Genomic DNA, 15,989 nt, shown 5'->3' on the forward strand with positions numbered 1-15,989 from the left:
TGTGTTTGTCATTATTATCCAAATAATAAAGATCATCATTCATATAACCCGAACCAACATATTTATTTCCAAAATAAATATTGCAAACATCATCTGTGAACTGAAATTCATAGCCATTTCTAATCAAACTAGATATAGAAATGATGTTCTTAAAAGCATCAGGTACATATAAAATATTATCCAAACACAAAACATGTCCAAACATGTAAAAAGATTTAGATCCTATGGCTAAAGCTTCAACAGTTGAGCCATTGCCAATCCGGACTCTAATATCTTGAGAACGCAAGCTGCTACTATTTGCTAGTTCCTGCATATCATTAGAAATGTGAGAACGGCACCAAGATCTAAAACCCAAGTCAGATGAACTATGAGTATCATCGAATCTAAATAACAAGATATGGACATACCTTCCGAAGGTGTATCCTTCTTGTCCTTCAGAGAAGCAAGATACTCTGGCGCCTTTTTCCAAAGGCCCATTCTTTTGGCAGTGGAAACACTTTCCTTTGCCTCCATCAGCTTTAGTCTTCCTTTTCTATTTAGCTATTTTCTTAGAAGGACCAGGAATCTGAGGTTTCTTTTTCTTATTGCCCTTCTTCTTGTTGGACTTTCCAGTAGAAGAAGATGCAATCAAAGCTACCTCTTTTCCTTTATTGCCTGGTATATTCTTTTGGGCAATAACCAGCATGTTGAGTAAACCAGCTAAGGTGCATTCCTGTTTAGTCATATGGAAATTTGTCACAAAATTCCCAAAAGACTCAAAAAGGGACTGAAGGATCAAATCCGTCTGTAGTTGGAAATCCATGTTGAAGTCAAGATGTTCCAGCTGCTCAATCAGCCGAATCATCTTGTGGACATGATCCCCAACATTCTGTCCCTCAGACATCCTCATACGGAATAACTATCTAGATATCTCATACCTAGCATTCCTGCTTTGCTCACCATACAACTCTTGTAGGTGAAGGAGGATCTCACTCGCACTCTGCATGTTCTCATGTTGCTTCTGTAACTCATTACTCATGGAAGCAAGCATGTAACACTTAGCTCTCATATCATGCTCCTTCCACTTGTCCAAAGTTTCATGTTCCTCTTGTGTGGCCTCTGGAGGTAAGGGACCAGGAACATTTGAATCTAGAACATATCCTATATGTTCAAGGTTCAGGACAAGCTTCAAATTTCTTAGCCAATCGCATGATTAGGTCCTGTCAACCTATTGTGATCAAGTATGCTTGCAAGGATATTGGATGGTGGTGGTTATTTTGTGCTCATTTTTATCAAAAAATTAACTGCAGAAAATAACCAGATTAATTAGTAAATGTATCATGTAATTAACCAAATTGATTATGGTCTTTTAATCAAATTGGTCCTCCCACTAACTTAGCGAATCCTACACTTCCAAAGTAGAAAACGGAAATCCTAGTTGGATGGATTTCTAGTGGGTGATTGAATTCTTATAATTCTATTGATCATCCTCAGGTACATCCATTATTGGAATTACAATAAACTATAAGTGAGCAACTCCTTGCCCATCACATCTCATGTGAGGTTCAATCCTTTACCTAGCCCCTAATGCTCAAAATCTCAGGTACATCCATTATTGACTTATCTTGCATTAGTTAAGTTGATCCCATTGAGCCAGTAATTATGCAAATAATTTTAATGTCCTCAGGTATATCCAATATTGGCCACTAAACCATTTACATATTTACAACATCTCATGCTTAACAATTATTCTTAAGAAAGTCTCTTAAATTAATTGCATCTTATGCAACTATTTAAAATTTCTTAAAATAATTGCCCCAATGGAGGGCCTATGTTATAATTACTTTAATTATAGCATTTCCAACTTAATCATTTGTTTGGAAGATTTTATGGTCATTCTAATTACTATTAAGGTCTCACTTTGCACATTATCCATTTAGCATGCATATATCATATAATTGCATACATTCCCATACATCTCATGCATTCATGGATAAGCAGTAAATATGGTATGATCATGGACTTTCTAAGGGATTCAATTCTGAGCCACCAAGAATTGAATCAGGGCATTCCTAGGTGCATTTCATTCATTCATTTTACAAGAGTTGCTGAAGGAGTACATAATCAACACTTGATCTTGAATTCCTCCCACTGGTCCCACCAATGCTCTTGATCTCCTTGAACTTCTTGCAATCCAATCCTTGGCATACCAAGGCGAATTTTCAAGAACTTAAATAAATGAAATTACAACCCAAAAATTATTACAAAATTAATAATACATGCCCAAAATAAATTAAAATAAATTAATTAATTTAAAATCCCAAAGAAACATAAAAGAAATAAATCCAATCACATTGGTCTTTATAGTCCATGATCATCCATCATGCATATCACTATTTAACAATTAAATAAAACATACATACTTATATTAAATTGAATATCTCATATTCAACTTAAAAATTCAGATTTGAATATGATTCAAATAAATTTAAAAATTCATATTTGAATCTCATTCAAACAAATTTAAAAATTTAGATTTGAATCACATTCAAACAACTTTAAAAATTCAGATTTGAATCACATTCAAACATTTTTTAAAAAATCAGATTTGAATCACATTCAAATATTTTTTAAAAAATCAGATCTGAATTTTATTGAATCAATTTTAAAAAAATCAGATTTAAATATGATTCAAACAACTTTAAAAATTCAGATTTGAATCACATTCAAACAACTTTAAAAATTCATATTTGAATCACATTCAAACAATTTTTAAAAAACTGATTTGAATCATAATTTAATTGTGTAATTAAAATTCTAATTAAACAATTTAATTAGACATAAGATAAGCTTTTAGATCATACAACAATTGTAAATTAAAAAGCAAACTTTGTGCCACCTTGAAGAAGCATTGTTGCCGCCACCTATGGTGGCTTCACCTTGTGTGCCGCCACACATCCATTGCAACCAGCAATGAATCAATCATTTCATGATCAAATCACACAATTAAATCATATAATCAACAATCTAAATGGCAAATATAGTGGCTCTGATACCAATTGAAGGAACGGAAGCGTGAAAAACACAAGTTTATACCATTGAATTCAAAAAATTTTCACCTAGGGTCACATGCATCATGCAAGATTTATTTTTATCTATTTGATTTCAATGATAAACAACATATTAAAACTCTTTTAATATGTTTTTGGATCTGTATTTACCATTTAAGATTTTAAAATTAATCAGATTAATTTTAGAACCCTAGATTAAATCAAGAACGATTACACTAACCTCTTGATGCACTGCAGCATGTCTGCGCCTTTGAGATTTGTCTTCAGGACACCAAATGTTGTCCCTCTAGCTTGTCCACACCAAGAACACCTATGGCAGCCCTTGAACAGCTTCTAAAGCCTTTTCTATTAATTAGAAATTCAAGTTCTGCCTTTTAAGAGATTAGAGATGTAAACAGGACACTAGAAACAATTTCTAGTGTTCTTAATTCAAGATATTGATGGCTAATCTCTTTGAATTGATGAGAGATGAAGAAGAATAGAGGGAGGGCTGCAAAATAGCGTGACCAAGGAGTGTGGCTTCTGGTTGTATTTTATTTTCTCATAACAACACTTAAATAGCTAGTTTAACACATTAAACCCTTGCCACATGTCACCTTTTGATTAGCTCTAGGTTTAAGTGACCCAATCACATTGTGCCAAGTGTCAAACCTATATTTAATCTTGATTTTAATCATCTTACATGATTAAAAAAAAACATTTGGCAAGCTTATGTGTAATCCCATGTGTCACCATCTCATGGTGCCACGTGTCACACTGTGAAATGACCAAAATACCCCTGTGTCTTAATTTTGAGTTCTTAACCCAAAATAATTATTTTCTTCTTCTAATTAATTTATATCAAATATAAATTAATTAATTAATCTCTATTAATTAATTTCTCATCAATTAAATTCATATTTAAACACTTTAAATATAAATTTAATTTATACTACACATCCAATAATTTAGATTTGGTTTCAAGTCATGCTAGGGACTTTGCAATTTAATTGCAAACCAAACCTATTTAATTAATCAATTAAAATCTTTAATTAATTAATTAAATCATATTTAAATAGGTGATAACTTGTGTGTGTGTGTGACTTACTAGGCTCATCACTAATTGGCAATGAGACATGATATCAACTCTTAATATCATCAGAACTCTTTCTTACCATAAATGATTTCTCTAAATCATTTTATGAACCTCATAGACCATGGTTAACACCTAGCATAGCATGCCATGGCCACCTAATTAGTAATAAGGTTTACCTTAAATGAACCTAAAATCATATGTTACCATGCACTAGAATCTCTCTGTTACAAAATCCCAACTCAAGCTGGAGTCATGGTTTATGTCAAACTCCATTTGCTATGAATATTATGTTCTCTTTTAATTCCAGTTCTTGATTAAAAGATTTTCTCATCAGAAACTCTTTTCAATAAATCTATCTGTCTCCGCCAGAACTTGAAACATCAAGAACAATTAAATGAACATAGGATTTTATCTCTATTTACTTAGAGGAACAGATTCCATCTTGATCAACACCTACCTCCATATATAACTAGTAGGAGCCAACACATGCCCATATACCCATACACAAGACAAGTATGAAAGCGAGATCAAACTCAAACTACCTATATACAAGATAACTGTGCTATCTCAGTCTAAAGATTATATGCATTGATATGATTTATGACAAAACATTGACAAGAGTAAACTCCATGTGCTTGTCATAAGTGTCACCGTTCAAACCTACTTATCATTTATAAGTGCCTATCATGTTTGTTATATGGCATGAGACTCATCATTCCATCTTATTTATATCTCATATAAATAACTTGGGAACAAACATGAATACAATCTTTCTGGATAAGTCATGTCCTTGTTATGAAGTATCCTCGATTGTGAACCTATTTATGATACTTTGTACTAGAAATATTGTCACTCATATTCTTAACAACTTAAGAATAATATTTCTAACAAAATATCAATGGACCTTTTCTATTACACATAAATATATTATGTAAACGGAAAAGTGGAAATGCCTTTTATTAATAAAAATATGTACAAGATACATACTAAATGATATGCTCTAGGGCATACTACTAACAAAATCACACTTGGACAACTTGGCATGCAACTGCTTTCCTGCAGTGTCTATAGTACTACTCTCAGGTGTTCATTATGCTCCTCTCGATTCTTAGGATACACCAAGATATCATCTATAAAGACCATGACGAACCTGTCCAAGTAAGGATGAAAGATACTATTCATTAGGTCCATGAAAGCTGCTGGTGCATTTGTCAGTCCAAATGGCATCACTAGAAACTCATAGTGTCCATACCGGGTCCTAAAAGCAGTTTTAGGAATATCTGTCTCCTTCACTCTCAACTGGTGATAGCCTGATCTGAGGTCTATCTTGGAGAATACTCCAGCTCCCCTCAGCTGATCAAACAGATCATTTACCCGAGGTAAAGGATATTTGTTTTTCACAGTCACCTTATTCAACTGTCGGTAGTCTATACAAAGCTGTAGTGTACCGTCTTTCTTCTTCACAAACAGCACCAGTGCTTCCTAGGGCGACACACTAGGGCATATGAAACCCTTGTCTAGTAGCTCCTATAACTGAACTTTTAACTCTCTCAGTTCAATGGGTGCCATCCTATATGGAGCAATAGAAATTGGTGCAGTACCTGGCATAACCTCTATAGCAAACTCCACTTCTCTATCTGGCAGCAAACCCGATAACTCTTCCGAAAACACATCAGAAAATTCACATACTGTGGGGATCTCCTGTATGCTTGGGCTAATTTTTCTGGTGTCAACCACATGTGCTAAGAAAGCCTCACAGCCTTTTCTTATTATTCTTCTGGCTGCTATGGCTGATATGATAGTAAAAAGACAACCCATTCCTTCGCCCACAACTAAAATCTCATCCCCTTCTGCTTTTTGTAGTGACATCCTCTTTAGCCGACAATCTACCATCGCCTGATGACGTGATAAGCAATCCATTCCCAATATCACATCAAACTCATGGAATTGCAGTTCAATCAAGTCAGCTGGAAACTCATACCCTTGTATTTTCAGAGGACAACCCTTGTAGACCTTTTTCACCATAACACTACGGCCTAAAGGGTTTGTAACTTGTATGTCCTCCTCTAACTCCTCTACTTGTACCCCTCTACCAATAGGTGGGGTGATGCACACATATGAATGTGTGGAGCCGTGATCAATCAGTGCACATACTAACATATCACAAAGAGAATATGTACCTCTAATGACATCAGTTGGCTCTGGCTCATCTCGAGCTCTCATAGCTTAGACACAGAGTGCTACCCTAGTCTCTTGCCTCTAAACTGTCTCTGCAGTAGGCCTCTATGATGTACCAGCTGTATCAGGCCTCGCAGGTCTTTTACCCCTTTGTGCTGCCAGGGTAGGTCTCTCTGTCTAGAGTGAAGCAGTGGGAACACTAGCACCCCTCTGTGGGCAATCCTTCAGGAAGTGATCTGTCGACCCACATCTGAAACACCCACCAGTCAACAATCTGCACTCCCCTCTATGGGGCCTCCCACAATGTGTACAAGCAGGTGGTGGGGCTAATCCCCGTGTAGCTGCACCAGGTGAACTACCCATGGATGCACTAAACTGTCCTACTCCTCTCCTTGGAGCAAATTGAGATTTTTGCCTCTTACCCTGACTCTGAGTCTAACCCTGAGACTCCTTGGTTCTCTTACTACTCGTGGTTATTGAACTAGACTGACTAGATCCAGAACCCCCTCTTACGCTGCTTGTCCCTCTTGGACTGCTCCTCATCTTTGACTTTCTCCACATCAAGGGCTGATGCTATCAACTGGGAGAAGTTTGTGAAGTGATGAGATGTGACTATCAGCCTGATGTTGTCATTCAGTCCATCCTCAAACCTTCTGCATTTATCAGTTTTTGTGGGCATCAATTCCAATGTATATCCGCTAAGTCTCATGAATTCCTGCTCATATTCAGACATTGTAAGCTGCTTCTGTCTCAGTGCCAGGAATTCTCTCCTTCTGGCCTCCAAATACACATGGCTGATGTATTTTTTTTCTGAATTTAGCTAGAAAGAACCCCCACGTAATTTGTGTAGGCTGTACCACTCTCGATACTGTCACCCACCATCTATATGCATCCTCCTGTAGCAGTGACAGTGCACACTCCAACTGCTGCTCTGGGGTGCAGTGCAACTGCTGTAATACCTTCTCTATTCTCTCTAGCCAATACTCTGCTGCAGCTGGATCATCATCCCTCTTACCCCTGAAGTCAACTACCTCATACTTTCGCAGCCTCTCTAGTGGGGATCTGTGTATAGGTTACGGCTGTGGGGGTAGTGGCAGCTGTACAGGTGGTTGTGGTGGTGGTGGCTGTGGCTGTGGAGGTGAAGGTGGCTGTGGCTGTGGCTATGGAATGGCTCCAGTGACCTAACGGATTAGCTATGTCATCTGTTCGAAGAAGGCCTGCTGTGCCCTATCCATAGCACCTTGAGAGGACTCTGCTCTACTACTACTGCACCCTCGACTAGGAGCAGGTGCGGGTGCTTGACTCTCTACCTCCTCCTCTATCGGTCCTGGAGGTCCATGCTCCGAAGGATCATATGCCATCGATCATATAAAACAGATAAAGAACAAATCTGCATTAGTGTCACCTTAACTCTATTTAAAGGCCCATGCATGCGATGCACTCTATCTATTCCTAACTATCTAGGTCTAAGACTGCCTAAACCTCGGCTCTGATACCACTAAATGTGACGCCCCTTACCCGTCTACTGTATAACTGATACATGCATTTTGCATAGTCATTTAGGTTTAATTTCATGGCCATTTTACTTGATTGTTAGTCACTTTTAGTCAATTTTATTAGTTATTTAGATAGTTTTTCATAATTGTCAATTTTTGGATTAATTTGTAATTTAACTTTATTTTGTAGGAAAAATGGTGTTTTTGAGGGACTAAAAAAGAAATTTTGCCAATGAGGAGTGATTTCTACAGCCAAAGATGTCAAAAACAAGTTTCAAAGTTGAAGTATGCATTGGCCAAATTGCGCATAACTTACCGCATAAGTTGTATAGTTTTGCACAGGGAGAAAAAGCAATTTTTCAAACCTGTCGAAATCTGCATAAGTTACTGCATAACTTATGCAGATTCATGCCCTACTCATGTAGCTTCACACAGAGAGCCCAGAAACTTGCCAAAAGCTGCATAAGGGACTGCATAACTTATGCAATCCACTTATGCAGTTTTATAAAGTCATCATAATGAGCTGACAGAAGATTCCCACGTGAAAACAAACCTTAAACACACCATTTTAGGGCTACTTGTCAGAAAAAGATATAAATAGGCCCTTATCTCATTTTAGAAAGGGAGGAAGAGACATAAAAGGGAGCAGCAGTAGGGGAAGAGTCAAAAAGAGGGAGCAAAAACATCACCTCTCCATTTCTAGACCAGATTTGGAGTTTTCTTTCCTTTCTTGAATATTACCTACCTTTCTTATATTGAGTTTCTTAGTTCTTAGCTTAGATTAAAGATTTATTTCCATATTAACTTAGAATTTCTTGTAAATATTATGGATAGTGAGTAGTTTTCATTAGATTCTGAAGTTGGGATGTAATATTTGAGATATTTTGTGGATTTTGATTGGGTAATCCATATTTTGTGGTTTTAATGAGTTTTATTCATTTCTTGTGTACTCAATGACATGCTTAGTGTAGGATCCCATTAAGTGTTGTTCTTAATCCATAGTTGAAGCACCGAAAGAAGAAAACCTTGTGATAGATAATCAAGAAATTGGACTTAATTAACTTAGATCTAGAAATAGACTAAGGATTAAGAGGATTTATAGATTAATTAAGGAACTTAATGGGTCTTGATTAATTTTAACTCCACGAAAGTAGGATTAGATTGATTAAGGCACTCTTTGTCCCACTCGAAAGGGTATTCAAAGGATTTAAGAATTAATTTCCTTAAAACCCGTAAGATCCATAAGATTGGATAACCAATTTAAAAATCCCAAAATAGCTTGAATATGAACTCCCGAACTCCGGAATCGCCCTTTTTATCATTGTTAATTTCTAATTGAATTTAATTACTTGCCATTTTAAATCTTGCCATATTTCAATTTGTTATTTTAATTTGTTACAAATTTAGTTAAATCATTACATTGTTGAATAGATTATTAATTTTGCACATATGGATTTCACACTTCAATATCTATCAATTTATTACTTTAATTTCAAAAATAGTTCAAATTAGTCAATTTTTATATCAAAAATTCGATCATTAACACAACTCCTCGTGGAAACGATATCTTTTCTATATTACTTGTACGACCCGTGCACTTGTGGTTGGGCCACATCAAGTTTTTGGTGCTGTTGCCGGGGAGTTGTTAGTTTAAGATTGAATTCTTGATTATTTTAGTTGTTTATAGTTTTATCTTTGTTATCTTTTCATTTTGTCTTTGTTTATTCTTTTTAGGTACTCTTAATCTTTTATGAGAAGAGCTAGAAGCACAAGTGACACATCCTTATTGTTTAATCCTGAAATTGAGAAATTTAGTAGAGCCAACAAGAAAGAAACCAGAAAAAGGAAAGAAGCCTTGAGAGAAACTGAAATTGAAGCAGACATAGCTTATGAAAGAATTAGAATTAGTGGTGGTAATGCTGGTAATGATCGAAACAATGAACATGTAGCCCAAGGTGAAGAGGTTGTAAATGCTAATGTGCCTAGGGAAAGTATGATGAATCATGCATTTCCTTGTTTTGATGATTTGAGAGAGAGCATAGCAAGACCAAGAATTGATGCAAATAGCTATAAGATGGATTTTAGAGAACTACAAATGATTTAGAATTCTCAATTCAGAGGTCATCCTTCAGAAAATCCTCATACTCATCTTAAGAAGTTTGTTATGATCTGTGACATGCAAAAACAACTCGGAGTATCTAATGATGCAGCAAGATTGAAGCTATTCCCATTCTCTTTGAAGGATAGAGCATTGGATTGGCTTGATTCTTTACCTCACAACTCCATTACAAATTGGGAGCAACTCACTGATGCATTTCTTGTAAAATATTTTTAACCTGGAAAAACTCAAGAATTGAGGAATCAAATGACAGCTTTCAGACCAAGAGAAGATGAAACTCTCTATGAATCATGGATGAGATGGAAGGAATTAGAGAGACAATGCCCACATCATGTCATTCCAAAATGGATGATAAACTAGAATTTTTACACCAATGTTACTCCTACAATTAGAGGGATTATTGATGCTCAAACAGGAGGAGAATTTATTATGAAGCATGAAGATGAAGCTTATGAGCTATTAGAGAAAATTGCAAAGAATACTCATCTTTGGAGTAGTCCAAGAGGACCAACTCCAACTCAAAAGAGGCAAGCTGCTGGAATGTATGACCTTGATCCATTCAACATGATCAATGTAAAGTTTGATGCACTTACAAATGTTTTGGCTAAGAAGATGGAAGATTTAAGTATGTTGGTGAGTTCATCATTATCATCTGGAAGTTCACAACAAGTTGCTTATGCAGAAGGAACTACCAGCTGTGGAATAGACTATAGAGAACAAGCTGCATATGTTGGTAATTATGGAAACAAACAAATGGGGAATCCTTACTCTCAAACTTATAATCCAACTTGGAGGAATCATCCTAACTTTTCATCGGGAAATCAGCAAAGTCAAGTCCCAAATCAGAATGTTCAACGACAACAGCAACAAGGAATTCTATATCAGCAAAATAGGTAACCATTGCCTAATTTTCAGCAGAGAAACATGAATCCTGCACCTTCACCAAAACAGCAAGAACAAGGTTCCACCATAGAAGCTTTATTACAACAGATTCTTGCTAACCAAACTAAGTATGATAAAGAGATGAGAGAGATGAAAGCAAGGCTAGAACAGATGAAAACACATAATAGAATGTTGGAAAATCAGATTGCACAATAAGCATCTTCCTCAGGTACCAAGTCTTTTGAAAAACTTCTAAGTCAACCGGAAAACCCAAGAGAGAAGTGTCAAGCTATTTCTCTAAGAAGTGGGAAGGTTGTAAATAATGAGAAGAGAGAAAATGAGAAAGAAATTGATGAGAGTGAAAAACAAGAAAGTGAGAAAGAAAGTGCAAAAAAAGGTAAAGAGAAAATTGAAGAGAAGGAAGAGAAGTATATACCTCCAGAGCCTTACAAACCACAACTTCCCTTTCCACAAAGATTTCAGAAAGCCAAGCTTGATAAGCAATTTGGAAAGTTCTTAGAGGTTTTGAAGAAGTTATACATAAATGTGTCTTTTATTGATGCTCTTTCACAAATGCCCTCGTATGCAAAATTTTTAAAAGAAATTCTCTCAAACAAGAGGAAACTTGAAGACCATGAAACTGTAGCTTTGACAGAAGAATACAGTGCTATCCTCTAAAGGAAACTTCCTCCAAAGCTTAAGGATCCAGGGAGTTTTTCAATTCCATGCCACATTAGATAATCATGTTCTACAAAAGCTTTATGTGATTTAGGGGCTAGTGTTAGCCTTATGCCCCTCTTCATTTATGAGAAGCTCAATATGGAAGATCTTAAGCCAACCCACATTTCTCTTCAATTAGCTAACAGATAAATTAAGTATCCTGAAGGGATTTTGGAGAATGTGCCTCTGAAGGTTGGGAAGTTCTATATACCTGTTGACTTTGTCATCTTGGACATGGAAGAGGATTCTAATATTCCAATTATTTTGGGAAGGCCCTTTCTTGCTACAGCAGGAGCATTAATTGATGTTAAGGGAGAAAAATTGACTCTTAGAGTCGGTGAAGATCAATTGGTTTTCAATATTAATAACACTATGAAGAAACATCATTCTGAAGCTGATACTTGTTTGAGAATTGATACCATGGACGAGCTGGTTGAAGAACACTTCAGAAAGAGATATCCGGAAGATCCACTTAAAAATTGCTTGGTTCATGGAGGAAGCATAGACAATGATAACCCTCATGTGGCTGCATATGCTCAACATTTAGAGGGTAGTCCACCATTTATTTCTGCTCCAGTTTTTCAACTCACACAAAAGGAAAAAGTTGAATATAATCAACCATCATTCAAGGAAGAAGATGCACCTAAGGTAGAACTTAAACAACTTCCTTCTCAGCTCAGGTATGATTTTTTTGGCCCCAATAACACATATCCAGTAATTGTAAATGCAAACTTGAGCACTTTAGAGGTTGATAAGTTCTTAAGAGTGTTGAGACAATTTAGGAAAGTTTTAGGATACACCATAGATGACATTAAGGGAATAAGTCCACACTTTTGCATGCACAGAATTATTTTGGAAGAAAATTGTAAGCCATCTATTGAACATCAAAGGATGTTGAACCTAAATATGAAAGAAGTTGTTAAAAAAGAAATTTTGAAGTTGCTTGATGCAGGGATCATATATCCTATCCCAGACAGTACTTGGGTGAGTCCAGTACATGTTGTCCCTAAAAAAGGTGGAATGACAATGGTCAAAAATGAAAATAATGAATTAATTCCCACCAGAACAGGGACTAGTTGGCGAATGTGCATAGATTACAGAAAATTAAATATTGCCACTAGAAAAGATCATTTTCCACTTCCCTTCATTGATCAAATGTTAAAAAGACTGGCTAGGCATTCTTATTTTTGCTATTTAGATGGGTATTCAGGATTTTTCCAAATCCCTATCCATCCAAATGATCAAGAGAAAACGACTTTTACTTGTCCATATGGAACCTTTGCTTATAGGAGGATGCCATTTGAGTTGTGTAATGCACTAGCCACTTTTCAAAGGTGCATGATGGCAATCTTTTCAGATTTCATTGAAGATATAATGGAGGTTTTTATGGATGACTTTTCTGTTTATGGATCTTCATTTGACATATGCTTGGCTAACCTTTCTAAAGTTTTGTAGCGATGTGCAGATACTGACCTTATGTTAAACTGGGAAAAGTGTCATTTCATGGTTCAGGAAGGGATAGTGCTTAGACATTTGGTGTCTAACAGAGGAATAGAGGTTGATAAAGCCAAGGTTGAAGTGATAGAGAAGATGGCTCCTCCTACCAATGTCAAAGGAATTCGAAGTTTTTTAGGACATGCCGGATTCTACAGTGGCTTTATCAAGGATTTTTCTAAAATAGCGAAACCTTTTTCTAATTTGTTAAGTTATGACATACCATTTGTATTTGACCAAGAGTGTTTGGATGGCTTTTGTAGGTTAAAATAAGCTCTTATCACTGCACCAATCATGCAACCGCCTAATTGGAGCCTACCTTTTGAAATTATGTGTGATGCTAGCAACTATGCAATTAGAGCTGTTCTTGGTCAAAGAAAGGACAAAAGGGCTTATACTATTTATTATGCTAGTAGAACACTAGATGAGGCTCAAACAAATTATGCAACAACTAAAAAGGAATTCTTAGCAATTGTCTTTGCATTGAAAAAGTTCAGACCTTACATTATTGACTCAAAGGTGGTTATATTTTCAGATCATGTTGCTATTAGGTATTTACTTCATAAAAAGGAGGCTAAACCTAGGCTCATTAGGTGGATTCTGCTGCTACAAGAGTTTGATTTGGAAATTAGAGATAAGAAGGGAGCTGAAAATGTAGTTGCAGATAATCTTAGTAGGTTGAAATTGGATGATGAAGAAATGGATGAAGTCCTTATTGATGAGTTTTTTTTGGATGAACAACTTTTCTCTCTTGTTGCTAAACTACCTTGGTATGCAGACTTGGTGAATTATCTATCTTGTGGAGTTTTACCTTTAGGAATGACATGGCAACAAAAGAAAAAGTTTTTGCATGAGGCAAAATTTTATAGATGGGATGATCCTTTACTCTTTAGGAGATGTTGTGATGGTTTAATAAGAAGATGTATTCCTGATGAGAAGATAGAGAGTGTTATGCATCATTGCCATGCTTTTAATTATGGAGGACACTTTGGAATCTCTAAAACAGCTAGTAAAATTCTACAGGCTAGTTTCTTTTGGCCAAACCTTTTTAAGGATGTGAGAAAATTTGTGTTAGAATGCAATAAATGTCATAGGAGTGGAAATCTGTTAAAAAAAGATCAAATGCCCCTAAATAATATTCTTGAGGTGGAATTATTTGATGTATGGGGAATAGATTTTATGGGCCCATTTCCTTCTTCATATGGTAATTAAGACATTCTAGTTGGAGTTGACTATGTGTCAAAGTGGGTAGAAGCTATTGCAACTCCAACTAATGATGCTAAGGTGGTAGTGAAATTCTTGAAGAAATTTGTCTTGAGTAGATTTGGAGCTCCAAGGGCTGTAATTAGTGATGGGGGTTCACATTTTTGTAATAAGCAATTTGAGAGCTTAATGAGGAAGTATGGCGTAGTGCACAAAATAGCTACCCCATACCATCCTCAAACTTCAGGACAAGTTGAAATTTATAACAGAGAACTCAAACATATCTTGGAGAAAACAGTGAGCAATTCTCAGAAAGATTGGTCTGTCAAACTAGATGATGCTTTATGGGCATATAGGACTGCTTACAAAACCCCTATAGAAACTACTCCCTTTAGGTTGGTGTATGGTAAGTCTTGTCATTTACCTGTGGAGCTAGAACATAGAGCATATTGGGCCATTTAGACCTTGAATTTTGATCTCAAGCAAGCTGGTGAGAAGAGGCTATTGCAACTTAATGAGCTTGAAGAATTGAGGATGGATGCCGATGAAAGTGCCCGTATTTATAAAGAAAGAACTAAAGTTTGGCATGATAAGCATCTTAGGAAAAGGAATTTAAAGAAGGTGATTCAGTTTTGTTATTCAACTCAAGATTGAAATTGTTCCCTGGAAAACTTAAATCAAGGTGGACTGGTCCATATAGAGTTTCTAAAGTTTTCCCTTATGGAGCAATTGAAATTTGGAGTGAAAAATCTAGGAATTTTAAGGTCAATGGGCATAGATTAAAACATTATATAACTGAAGACCCAATAAAGGGAGCAAGCTATTACAAGCTCTCTGATCCCTTACCTCCTTTTTAGTGAGATGCATGAAGAGTCCAGCTAAGGACTATAAATTAGCGCTCTTGGGAGGCACCCCAAGTTCTTTTATTTTGCTTTTGTTGATTTACTTTTATTTGCATTACTTTTGTTTTTATCTTAAATCTCCCCAAATTCAATTTTTGACATTGTTGAATTTTGTCTTTTGTAGATGTATTTCAATGGATGAAGGTTGTTGCACTGCTGGAGAGTAACTCTTAATCTGATATTTTATCCATTAACTCTCCCAAGATTGGTTTATTTTTATTGCATAACCTGTTCAGGACCCCTTCTTGGCTTATGCAGAAAACTTTTCAGCAAAAAGGGTCTACAGCATATGGTATTTGCTTCTTTGTTGAGGTTGGGTGTGTAACTTTTATGTAATTGTGCTTATCATGTTAATATGATGGTAAGTGGGTCATTTTAGTAGTTCTGAACTTAATTGGGTTGTGTGATTCAATGTGCACATGTTGTATTTTCTTGGCATAACTTGGAGAGTCTATTTTCTTTTATGGATAAGTGCAATTTTGTGCAGATTTTTATTGCACTTTAATGTGCTAGAATGTTAATTTGCAGGGTTTGAGTTAAAATGACATAACTCACATATGTCTCTTATGTAGAACTTTCTTCTACAAGCTTGTATAGTGCAATTATGATGGATTCTGCATATATTAATGTGTTTTTTTATGATAATTTCTCATGATTTATACTTCACAGGGTTACATTTCTTCATTCTTGTGTATTTTTCAAACTTGCAAAGTATTTTTATTGTAATCTGAATCTTGTTGAAATGTGCATAAGTAACTGCATAACTTATGCAACTTTCAGGTCTCATTTTTTTTACCATTTTTCTTTTCTGCCAAAACCTGCATAAGCTCTTGCATAACTTATGCAATCCTGCATAACCAAAATTTTGCC

The 15,989-nt window shown here is 35.8% G+C and overlaps 1 non-coding gene across 1 annotated transcript; it reads right to left on the bottom strand.

Annotated features, from left to right (window-relative positions):
* Positions 1 to 10,148: 10,148 nt before the first annotated feature.
* LOC131174173 (small nucleolar RNA R71) lies at positions 10,149 to 10,256 on the bottom strand. The gene has a single exon (XR_009144422.1). It is a non-coding gene; the product is annotated as a small nucleolar RNA R71 (small nucleolar RNA).
* Positions 10,257 to 15,989: the final 5,733 nt, after the last annotated feature.

Source organism: Hevea brasiliensis, chromosome 15, assembly GCF_030052815.1.
Source record: "Hevea brasiliensis isolate MT/VB/25A 57/8 chromosome 15, ASM3005281v1, whole genome shotgun sequence".
Classification (NCBI taxonomy): Eukaryota; Viridiplantae; Streptophyta; class Magnoliopsida; order Malpighiales; family Euphorbiaceae; genus Hevea; species Hevea brasiliensis.